The 12,212-nt window shown below is 37.9% G+C and overlaps 1 protein-coding gene across 8 annotated transcripts in view; it reads left to right on the forward strand.

Moving 5' to 3' along the window:
• The window catches only part of PTPRT (protein tyrosine phosphatase receptor type T), a gene marked incomplete at both ends in the record, with an annotated part of 1,058,076 nt that overhangs the window by 809,241 nt on the left and 236,623 nt on the right, over positions 1 to 12,212 (forward strand). The gene's annotated exons all lie outside the window — the stretch shown is intronic.

Below are 12,212 nucleotides of genomic sequence, written 5' to 3' on the forward strand. Positions count from 1 at the left end.
ATCTTCTCCCATTCTATCAGTTATCTTTTGGTTTTGTTGACTCTTTCCTTTGCTGTGCAAAAGCTTTTGATCTTAATGAAGTCCCAATGGTTCATTTTGCCCTTGCTTCCCTTGCCTTTGGCAATGTTTCTAGGAAGAAGTTGCCACGGCTGAGATGGAAGACGTTAGTGCCTGTGTTCTCCTCAAGGGTTTTGATGGATTCCTGTCTCACATTGAGATCTTTCATCCATTTGGAGTCTATTTTCATGTGTGGTGTAAGGAAATTGTCCAGTTTCATTCTTCTGTATGTGGCTGTCCAATTTTCCCAACACCATTTGTTGAAGAGATTGTCTTTTTTCCATTGGACATTCATTCCTGCTTTGTCAAAGATTAGTTGACCATAGAGTTGAGGGTCCATTTCTGGGCTCTCTCTTCTGTTTCATTGATCTATGTGTCTGTTTTTGTGCCAGTACCATACTGTCTTGATTATTACAGCTTTGTAATAGAGCTTGAAGTCTGAAATTATGATGCTGCCAACTTTGGCTTTCTTTTTCAACATTCCTCTGGCTATTCAGGGTCTTTTCTGGTTCCATATAAATTTTAGGATTATTTGTTCCATTTCTTTGAAAAAAGTTGATGGTATTTTGATAGGAATTGCATTAAATGTGTAGATTGCTCTAGGTATCGTAGACATATTCACAATATTTGTTCTTTCAATATTTGTTCTGTAAGTATGGAACATTTTTCCATTTCTTTGTGTCTTCATCAATTTCTTTCATGAGTGCTTTACAGTTTTCTGAGCACAGATTCTTTGCCTCTTTGCTTAGGTTTATTCCTAGGTATCTCATAGGTGGCATTATAAATGAGATGGACTCCTTAATTTCTCTTTCTTCTGTCTTGCTATTGGTGTAAAGAAATGCAACTGATTTCTGTGCATTTATATTTATATCCTAACACTTTACTAAATTCCTGTATGAGTTCTAGCAGTTTTGGAGTGGAGTCTTTTGGGTTTTCACAAAGTATCATATCATCTGCAATGTGTGAGAGTTTGACTTCTTCTTTGCTTATTCAGAAGCCTTTTATTTCTTTTTGTTGTCTGATTGCTGAAGCTAGGACTTCTAGTACTATGTTGAATAGCGGTGGTGATATTGAACAGCCCTGCTGTGTTCCTGACCTTAGCAGAAAAGCTCCCCATTGAGAATTATATTCACTGTGGGTTTTTCATAGATGACTTTTATGATATTGAGGTATGGACCCTCTATCCCTATACTGTGAATAGTTTTGATCAAGAAAGGATGTTTCGGGGCACCTGGGTGGCTCAGTGAGTTAAAGCCTCTGCCTTCAGCTCAGGTCATGATCCCAGGGTCCTGGGATCGAGCCCCGCGTCAGGCTCTCTCCTCTGCAGGGAGCCTGCTTCCTCCTCTCTCTGCCTGCCTCTCTGCCTACTTGTGATCTCTGTCTGTCAAATAAATAAATAAATAAAATCTTGAAAAAAAGAAAAAAAAAAGAAAGGATGTTTCATTGGTCAAATGCTTTTTCGGAAAATATTTAGAGTAACATTTGGTTCTTGTTCTTTCTTTTATTAACGTAGTATATCCCATTGATTGATTTGTGGATGTTGAACCAACCTTGCAGCCCAGGAATAAATCCCACTTAGTCATGGCGAATAATCCTTTTTAATGTACTGTTGGATCCTATTAACTAGTATTTTGGTGAGAATTTTTGCATCCATGTTCATCAGGGGTATTGGTCTGTAATTCTCCTTTTTGATGGGGTCTTTGTCTGGCTTTGAGATCAAGGTAATGGTGACTTTATAAAATGAGTATGGAAGTTTTCTTTCTGTTTCTATTTTTTTGGAACAGTTTCAGGAGAATAGGTATTAATTCTTCTTTAAATATTTGGTAGAGGGGTGCCTGGGTGGCTCAGTGGGCTAAAGCCTCTGCCTCCGGCTCGGATCATGATCTCAGGGTCCTGAGATCGAGCCCCACATCAGGCTCTCTGCTCAGCGGGGAGCCTGTTTCCTCCTCTCTCTCTCTCTCTCTCTCTCTCTGCCTGCCTCTCTGCCTATTTGTGATCTCTGTCAAATGAATAAATAAAATCATATATATACCTCCTGCCCCCCTCTCTCTTTCTTCTTCTTCTGGGATCCCAATGATTCTAATATTGTTTTTTCTTAGGTATCACTTATCTCTCAAATTCTCCCCTCATGTTCTAGTAGTTGTTTATCTCTCTTTTTCTGTGCTTCTTTATTCTCCATCATTTGGTCTTCTATATCACTAATACTCTCTTCTGCCTCTTTTATCCTAGCAGTAAGAGCCTCCATTTTTTTTTTTATTGCATCTCATTAGTAGCTTTTTTAAATTTCAACTTGGTTAGACTTTAGTTCTTTTATTTCTCGAGAAAGGGATTTTATTTCTCCAGAATGGATTCCATAGTATCTTTAATGCTTCTTTTGAGCCCAGCCAACACCTTGGTAATTATCATCCTGAACTCTAGTTCTGACATCTTATGTCTATATTGATTAGGTCCCTAGCCATCAGGACTGCTTCTTATTGTTGTTGTTGTTGTTGTTGTTTTTGAGGCGAGTTTTTCTGCCTTGTCATTTTATCCAGATAAGAATAGATAAATGAGAGAACAAAATACTAAAAGGGTAGCAACAATCCCAGAAAAATATACACCAACCAAATCGGAAGAGACCCAAAACTCGGGGGAGAAGAGAGGAGAAAAAAATATATAAATATATTTTTATATCTCAGACTGGTGAATAGAACAGAACCACACACTTGATTTTATATACTTGATATATACAAGAAAAACTTGTATATATACACAAAAATAAAGGTAAGCACGATGAAGGAATGGATTATGACTGTAAAGAAAATTTAAAAAGGTTCTAAAAAAGGAATTGATAGGAAGTTGGTTAAACAAATGAAAAAAAAAAAAGAGGAAAGAATGTGATCAGGCTGGAAACTAGAACAAAGCCATGCACTAGATTTAGGGTATATTTTGATCTGTTAGAAGAAACTGTATCCCAAAATTCTAAGGAAAGAAAAACCTATGTGTATACAAAAAATAAGGTTAAATACAGTGAATGGATAGAATATGACTATAACAATGAAAATTTAAACAGATTTTTTAAAAAGGTATTGATAAGATAAAATAGTTTAAAGAGGTTAAAATAGGAAAGAGGAAAACTTTTTTTAAAGATTAGAATTAGAAAAAAATAAAATTTAAAAAATTTAACTTTGAAAGACTAAAGACTCATGGGAAAAAAGCCATGAATTCTATGTGTTGCATTCCCCTATCTCTGGAGTTCACAGTTCTCATTGATCAGTGAACTCGGTCTTGGCTGGATGTTCTTTTTGATCTTCAGTGGAAGGGATTTCTTGCCGTGATTCTTAAATATTTTTGCCAGAGTAGAACTGCACCGCCCTTGCCAGAGGCCAGGTTAAGTAATCTGTTTGGGTCCACTCTCAGAGCTTTTGTTCCCTGAACGCTTTCCATAGAGCTTTGGAGGATGGGAATGAAAATGGTGGCCTCCCAATCTCCGGCCCAGAAGAGCTGAGAGCTCAGGGCCCCACTCCTCAGTGCGCCCTCGGAGAACAGTGCGCCGTCACTCCCATCTCCCTGGTCTCCAGCTGCGCTCTGAGCTCACGTGGCCTGTGAACAAGCATTTCTCTCTCAGACGCACAGTCCCATTTGGAGTCTCCAAACCCAGCAGATTCCTGCCACACAGCTCCTCCCAGGGGAGAAAGGTAAGTCTCCCTGGATCTCCCACTTGTTGGGTCCCTGCTTGAAGAGCAGTGGCCCACTGTGCCTTGGATCAGAGTTTAAGGCAACCCCGAGCTGAGAGTGTATGCCTTTGCTCTGTCTCTGCAGCCGGCTTCCATGCTTTGATACCTGGGAGCTCTGCCACACTCAGACACCCCTGGTCTTTCTGTGACCCCATGGGTCCAGAGACCACACTGTCCCCCAAGGGCTCCACACCCCCTCTCCCCCACTTAGCCTCTGGAGTGACGTCCCTCAGTGGAGCAGACTTCTAGAAGTTCTGATTTTGTAGTCCGCTGCTCTACCGCTTGCCCACTTCCCCCACCCCCGGGGTCTCTTTTCCCGTATATCATCTTGGATTCATTCTTTGCACGTCCTACCTTCCAGAAAGTGGTCGCTTTTCTGTTCCTAGAATTGCTGCTCTTCTTCTCTTCGATCTTCTGTTGTTTGTAGGTGTTCAGAATGGTTTGATAACTTGCTGAATTCCTGGGACCCAAAGATATTTAGGTGTCCTAAATTCCTCTGCCATCTTGCCTTAAACTTAAACTGGAATTTAATGGCTCCATTTACACTTACTGTTTCTTATGCTATATAATATCATTCCATTAATTGATTCCATTGAACAAGATTAATGGATATCAAAGTTTCTTTTCTGTAAGCATTATTGATGTATATACCTAATATGGGGTCTTTTGCACAGATTGGCACTGGCCATCCATGTGACCTTAGGAAAGTGATTTAGACTTTCTTAATCACATTCTATTCGGAAAATTTTGATGCTCATAGGATCAACTTTATAAAAAAGATACATAAATATTAAATAAGATGCATTAAAGATGCCTATCATGGTGCTTGGTATGCAATAAACAATTTCAGCTATCATTTTCAGAATATCACAGGTGAGTATATGAGGTAGAGTGTGGAAGTATGCTAAGGAACAGAACAGGCAAAATCACTGGGTGCACAGGGGCACCTGGGTGGCTCGGTTACATGACCACCTCTTGGTTTCAGCTCAGGTCATGATCTCAACAATTGTGGGATTGAGCCCCTTGTCAGGCTTTGTGCTCAGTGCAGAGTCTGCTTCAGATTCTCTCTCTCTTTCCTTCTAACTCTCAATCTCTCTCTCAAATAAATTAATAAAATATTTGTAAAAATCAGTGGGTACACAGACTTTTAAAATCAGATTTGAATAGACTGTGAACAGGGTTTTGGGGTGGGGGTAATTCAGGGAAGAGAAACAAAATCAGTGAGGTCCAAAGTATGCAGAGACTCCAGTTGGCACACTTGATGCATCAAGGAGAATAGAAGTATGAGACTTCAAAGGGAACTTGGGAATGTACTTACAGAGAAACAAGTGGGCACTTCTGTAAGCCCTTCCTGGAAACTGAATGTTGGTCATATTCCAACTTTTATATCATGGCCCCCAAGTTCTGCAAACCCATTAATTCAGTTGATCAGGCTACAGATTTGATGAAATTCACATAAACCAAAGCTATAAGAGACTGACAGAAGTAGTAAATAATAACTTCTTAAAAGCTGAATTGTTCATTCCTCAGCTCTGTAAAGGTCCCTGGGTCTTTCCTATTTTAGAAGTCTGGGTTGCCCAAGACACCTTACTTTCTATTTCTGTTGTCACCAAATCCTGCTGGTTCTGCACTCTGAAATTTTCTTCAGTCCATATACTCTTCTTATTTCCACTGTCACCATCTTAGTCCTGAATATGATCATCTCTTGCCTAGGAAGTCTGCCTCCTAATTGGTCTTCCCACATCCATTCTTACATGCCTCAAGCAAGTGTAAATTGCACAATTACACAGCAAGTGTAAATTGATACTGTATGTATCTTCATTTAACAGATGAGCAAGCCAAGACTCAGAATGTGCCAAAGCACATTCCAGAAGCAAGAGACAGAGCTAGGTTTGAACCTTTGCGTGTAAAAATGCCATTAGGCAGCCTTGTACATTTAGTGCCTTGCTTCATGCTGACTCATAACCCCACAAAGTAGAATCTGGCTAGACTGAAACCAGCAGGTGTCCTTAAAAGACCTCAAATTCCCTACACATCCACATTTATCTCTTTCTCCTCCCATGTATGGCCAGCCTCAATCCCCTGCTCAATCTTGAAACACCTGCTGGCCCTGCCGTTAACATCAACAAATAATGAGGAGCTGTACTAATAACAATTATCATAATAAATTGGCCTTTGATTACATCTGTCATCTGAGAATTTCAAAGACTTTACAAACATCAATTAGTAATTACAGCTCAAAGGATCTCTCACTGAGAGCAGTGATCATTAAGGTCAGATAAGAGCTATGCAGGGAAGCATGAAGGATGGCCCTGGCTTAGGTTGGTTTAGACCTGGGAGTCCCTAGTCTCTGGTGAAAGGGCTACACCTGTCTCTCTGATGATGATGATGATAAAAATCCAACAATCATTTATTAAGGGCTTGCTCTGAGTCAACGAGGGCATACACAGGTAAATAATCTACAGTCACTGCCCTCAGAAAACCCACAGTACAGTGGAAAAGACAGTCCTGAAAACAAACATGTACAATAAACCATATCAGGCATCTCACTGGTGGAGTACCCAGTGTACAACTGGTAGCCTGGAAATGGAGGGGATGAGAAGATGTTGAGGAAAAGTTTCATGGAAAAAATTCTATTTTAGGAGAGTATGGAAGATAATTGGATATTTCTCATGCAGACAATAGGTCAGAGGGCTGACTGTGTCCTGCAAAGGAAGCACCTGAGCAGAAACTCAAATTGCATTGTTCCATGATTTGGGGAGATTTGGCAGGATTGATTTTGAGATAATAGATGGAAGTCCAGAGGGAGACAGGGAGCAGATAATGGGGGATTGGAGGATCGTGCATGCCCTGCTAAAAAGCTTAGAATGTATTCTCTTGCAGACAGGGGAAAAAATCTTGTCAATAATCCCAATATCAATTTATTTCAATAATAAAGTCATGTTGGGACACCTGGGTGGCTCAGTCATTAAGCGTCTGCCTTCAGCTCAGGTGGTGATCCCAGGGTCCTGGGTTCTAGCCCTGCATCTGGCTCCCTGCTCAGCGGGAAGCCTGCTACACCCTGTCCCACTCCCCTTGCTTGTGTTCCCTCTCTCACTGTGTCTCTCTCTCTCAAATAATAAATAAAATCTTAAAAAGAATAAAGTCATGTACATATACTTCTTTGCATCTCTCAGGCACTTGTGCATTCAAAATTTTGTTCAACCCGGTGAGATGTGCATTGGATTCTGCTACGGTTCTGTAGATGAGGACACTGTGACTCGGGAAGATTAAGGAATTTACCCACGGAATTTGCCCAGGAGTTTTACTCAAGGTCACTCAACTGATGAAAAACAAAACTAGAATTTGAATGTCTAACACCACCCATTTTTCATGGCATGCTTAATATGTGCCAGATACTGTGCCATCAGTGACAAGAATGAGCAAGTCTCTTGCCTCCATGGTCTTTACACCTGGTGGGGAGCATAGAAAGTTGACAAATAGTAAATCCACAAATCATTTCGTAGAGTGATGGGTGAAAATAGAAAAGAATCTCATGATGTGACAATTGAGTGGAACTATCAGGGCAGGCATCTTGAAGAAGTGACAGGTAACAGAACTCAAAAGATGAGGACATGAAGATTGCAAGGCATTCCAGACAGAAGGAACAGCAGTGTAAAGGCCCCGAGGATGAAATAATTCGGTGTGTTATTTGGGTTATCTTTGTTATTCACTTTGGGTTTCCTTTACCCATTCTTAGTGCTTTTTTTTTCAATATGTAAAATACTACAATGGTTTCAAAGGTGTAAGCCATACAAAAGAAGTGTATGCAGAAAGGTACATACCATTTCTTTTTATCCCATTCCCACCTGCCCTGTGGGACACCAATGTCATTAGTTTCTTGTAAACTGTTGGAAAAAAATTAAGAAATTCATATATATTTTATTTCCCCTTCTTATAGAAAAGGCGACATACCATGGATGCCTGGAAATCACTTTATATTAGTTCATAGAGGTCTTCCTCATTCTTTTTTAGAGTTGCATAGTATTTCATGGTATAGATATATATTAGTTTATTCAATTACTCTCATGTGTGGGCATATTGATGAGGAACTCATCAACATGGGACTGGGAACACCCAGTATTTTTCAATTGCAAACATTGTAATAAAGGAATGTGTGAATATATGTTTCTATATTGTTGGAAGTGTGTCTTGAAAGTTATACATAAGAAACTTTATCTTGGCTGTTATAAATAATGTTTCAACAAATGTAGGAGTGCATATTTTTTTGACAAAAACAACCCAGGTGTCCACAATAGGTGACTAGATAAAGAAGGTGTGGTGTGTATATATTTAATGTAATGTGTATACACACACACACACAATGGAACACTTCTCAATCTTAAAAAAAAAGAATGAAATCTTGCTCTTTGTGACAACATGGATAGATCTTCAGGATATTATGATAAGTGAAATAAGTCAGAGAAAGACATACACCGTATGACTTCACTTTACATGTGGAATCTAGAAAACAAAGCAAACAGATAAAACAAAACCCAGACTCATAGATACAGAGAACAGATTGGTGGTTCCCAGAAGGAAGGGGTTTGGGGGAGAGCAAAATGATTGAAGGGGATCAAGGATACCAACCTCCAGTTATAAAATAAATAAGTCATAAGGTAATATATAGCATGGGGAATATAGTCAGTAATATTGTGTCAACTTAGTATGGTGACAGATGGCAACTAGACTTCCTGTGGTAATCATTTAATAATATAAAAAAATGTTGAATCACTATGTCATATACCTGAAACTAATATAATATTGTATGTCAATTATACCTCAATTTTAAAAGAAAAAAAATTATCTCAAAATAGTTTTAATTTCCTTTCTCTTATTATAAGTGAGGTTAACATATATTTTTAAAAATATATTTTCATATATTTAGGAGACATTTTATTTTTTATTTTTTTTTAAGATTTTATTTATTTATTTGACAGAGAGAGATCACAAGTAGGCAGAGAAGCAGGCAGAGAGAGAGGGGGAAGCAGGTTCCCTGCTGAGCAGAGAGCCTGATGTGGGGCTCGATCCGAGGACCTTGGGATCATGACCCGAGCTGAAGGCAGAGGCTTTAACCCACTGAGCCACCCAGGTGCCCCTAGGAGACATTTTAGTTTCTTAATTCCTTCCTTATGTCTCATTTTTTAAAAGTGAACTGTGCCCCTATCACAAGGCTTGAAACCATGACCCTGAGATCAAGATTGCGTGCTCTATGGGTGGAGCCAACCAAGCACTCCTTCTCCTTATGTCTTTTGCCTGGTTTTCTTTCTTTCTTTCTTTCTTTCTTTCTTTCTTTTTTTTTAATTTATTTATTGGACAGAGAGAGATCACAAGTAGGCAGAGAGGCAGGCAGAGAGAAAGGAGGAAGCAGGCTCCCCGCTAAGCAGAGAGCCCGATGCGGGGCTCGATCCCAGAACCCCGGGATCATGACCTGAGCCGAAGGCAGAGGCTTTAACCCACTGAGCCACCCAGGCGCCCCTTGCCTGGTTTTCTATCAGGCTTTTTACTCCCCCGGCCTCAATTTCTAAGGGCTATTTATGTATAAGGGATATTAATTCTTTATCTGTGATATATGTTACAGTTTTTCCCAGTTATTTATCTTTTGACTCTGCTTATAAGTGTTTTTGTCACACACACCCCAAAAATATGTAGTCAAATGCATCAATTTGTTTTCTTTTATTGAATCCAAACTTTGAGTCATAGTGATAAGCCTTTTCTTACACCAGGTTTATAAAGAAATTCACACATTTGCTTCTAATGCTTGTATACTTTCATTTCTTTACATTTTAGCTTTCTGATATTTGGTGTTTATTTTTGCATATGGTGTGAAGTATAGATTTAATTTTATCTTTTTTCCCAAATGCCTATTTAGTTGTCTTAGTATCATTTATTTATAAGTCCATTTTGCCCCAATATTTGAGATGCCCCTTTTCTTGTGTTTTAAATTTTCATGTTATTCTTAGGTCTTTATTTGGATTTTGCATTCTGTTCCACTGGCGTGTTTGCCTATTTATACACTAGTACGACCCAGTTAAAATTACAGAGATTTTTATGTTTTAATATGTAATAGAGCCTGTCTCCCTGCCCAAATTTTTCTCTTTCACTGATTTTCTGCTTTTTCTTGCATGTTCATTTTTTCATGTAAGTCTTAGTGTCACTTCTCCACTTCCATAAAAATCCTATTAGTAATTTTACTGGGATTACCTTCCATTTATACATTAATTAGGGTGAAATGACATCTTTAAAGATGTTAAATTGTCCTAAGTGAGAACAGAGCATAGCTTTCTATTTATTCGAGTCTGCTTGTTTTTCAGGGGTGGTATAAAACTTTCTTCATATATAGGTTTTTGTACTTCTTGCTAAGTTTATTATCAACAATTTAATCTTTCTCATTGTAAATGGGATTTGCTGGCATGATATCCTCTAACTGATTATCTGTTTTATATATGGATACTGTTCATGTAAATGTTCTCTATACTATCATGTCATTTACAAACAGAAATATTTTGAAGTTTATTTTCAAGGGACACATGGGTGGCTCAGTCAGTTAAGCATGGGTCTCTTGATTTTGGCTCAGGTCATGATCTCAGGTTGGAGAGATCTCGCCCTGCTTCCTTGGGCTCTTTGCTCAGCAGGGAGTCTATTTTTCTCCCTCCCCCCGCCCCCGCCACCTCAACTCAGGCACACTCTCTTTCTCAAAAATAAATAATCTTTTTAAAAAAGTTTATTTCCCTGTGTGTATGCCTCTGATCGATTTCTTTTATCCAGTTGTACTGGCTAATACTTCCTGTATGATATAAAGGAGTAATGGAGATAGAGAACATTCTACTCTTGATCTTGATCTTAGTGGGAATGCCTTCACTAAATCCCCATTAAGTAGGATGCTGATTTTAGGACTAAGATTTTTTTTCATCATATTATGAAAGTCTTCATCATATTATGAAAGTCTTCATCAATTCCTATTTTCTTGAGTGTGTTTTAAATTAGAAATAAATATTGAATTGCATCAAATGCTTTTTCTACATTAGAGATAATGATTTTCGTCTTTGATCTATTAATATGGTATATATATTATATGAATGGGTTTCTTCACAGTGAACCGACCTTCCACTTCTAGAATACATTCCACTTGTCCACGGCATTTTATCTTTCTCAATGCAGTGTTGAATTCTGTTCACTAACACTTTAAGAGTCTCACACATTCAAAAATAAAATTGGTCTATAATTTCCCCTTCTTTGGTATTGTCTTTACCAAGTTTATGTGTCAATGTTATGCTGGTTTCATAAAGAAATGAGCAAGTTTTCCTTCATTCTCCATGTTGTAGAACAATATATGTTAGTACCATCTTCTCTTTAATGGTCTGGTCACAGTCTTCAGTGAAGACATCTGGGAGCAGTGGATTTTTTATGGAATAGTCCCTGACATATTTCTTTTTTTCTTCTGTGGACTGTAGTATAAGTTTTTATTTCTAATATGACCCATTTTTCCTAGGCATTTATCAATTTCATTTAGCTTTTCAAAATTATTTCCAGACATCTGAAGAACAGTCACATTTTTACAAATTTTGTCTTTTTCAATGGTTATTTCCCCTTTGTCATTTCTTAGTTGTATAATGGTGCTTCTTCTCTCTTTCCCTTTGTTCTACAATTTTTCTCTTCAATAATTTCTTCTTTTGCCTTTACTATTCCCTTTTGTTTTCTTTTTGGTGCATTTTTTTTTTGGTTCCTTTCCTAGATTTTTGTGCTAGAAACTTAGTTAATTTTTTTCATTCTTTCATTTTATGTCTGCTATAAATGTTTTTCATAGATTCTGACATGTAGAATTTTCCTTGTATTTTAATGCCCTGTTCACCCAGGAGTAAGTCAAACTAAATTATTTTGGAGCTTTTGAGGTGGAAGGACCTGTTTGGTTTTTTAACATTCATAATAATTTCTAATTTTATTACATTGTAATGATAGAATATTGATAATAATTCTATTTTATGGAACATAGTGGTGCTTTCTTAATTAGCTAATATATGGTCAATTTTTGTGAATGTTTCATAAGGAGAAGTTTTCTATTATCAGGCTGTAGGGGTTGATACACATCCACTAGGTTTGCTTATTTTAGCATTTCTGTGTCTGTGCCTATCTTTTTTTCCCATTTGATCTGTCTTATGCTGACAATGGCCTATTATTCTTGCATCTCTTAGAGTTTCTACTTCATAAAGGTGATTATTGTGGTTTTGGTGCAGAGATGTTCATACCTGTTGTATTTCTCATTAATTGTGGGTTTAAGCATTAGAAAGTGTCCTTTGTTATACTTAATGCTTTTTACATTGTATTCTCATCTGTCTGATATCAGGATTGCTCTTATTGCTGGTTTTTTTTTTTCATTTGTATAATTTCTCCCATTCCTTT

Source organism: Martes martes (assembly GCF_963455335.1).
Source record: "Martes martes genome assembly, chromosome: 9".
NCBI lineage: Eukaryota > Metazoa > Chordata > Mammalia > Carnivora > Mustelidae > Martes > Martes martes.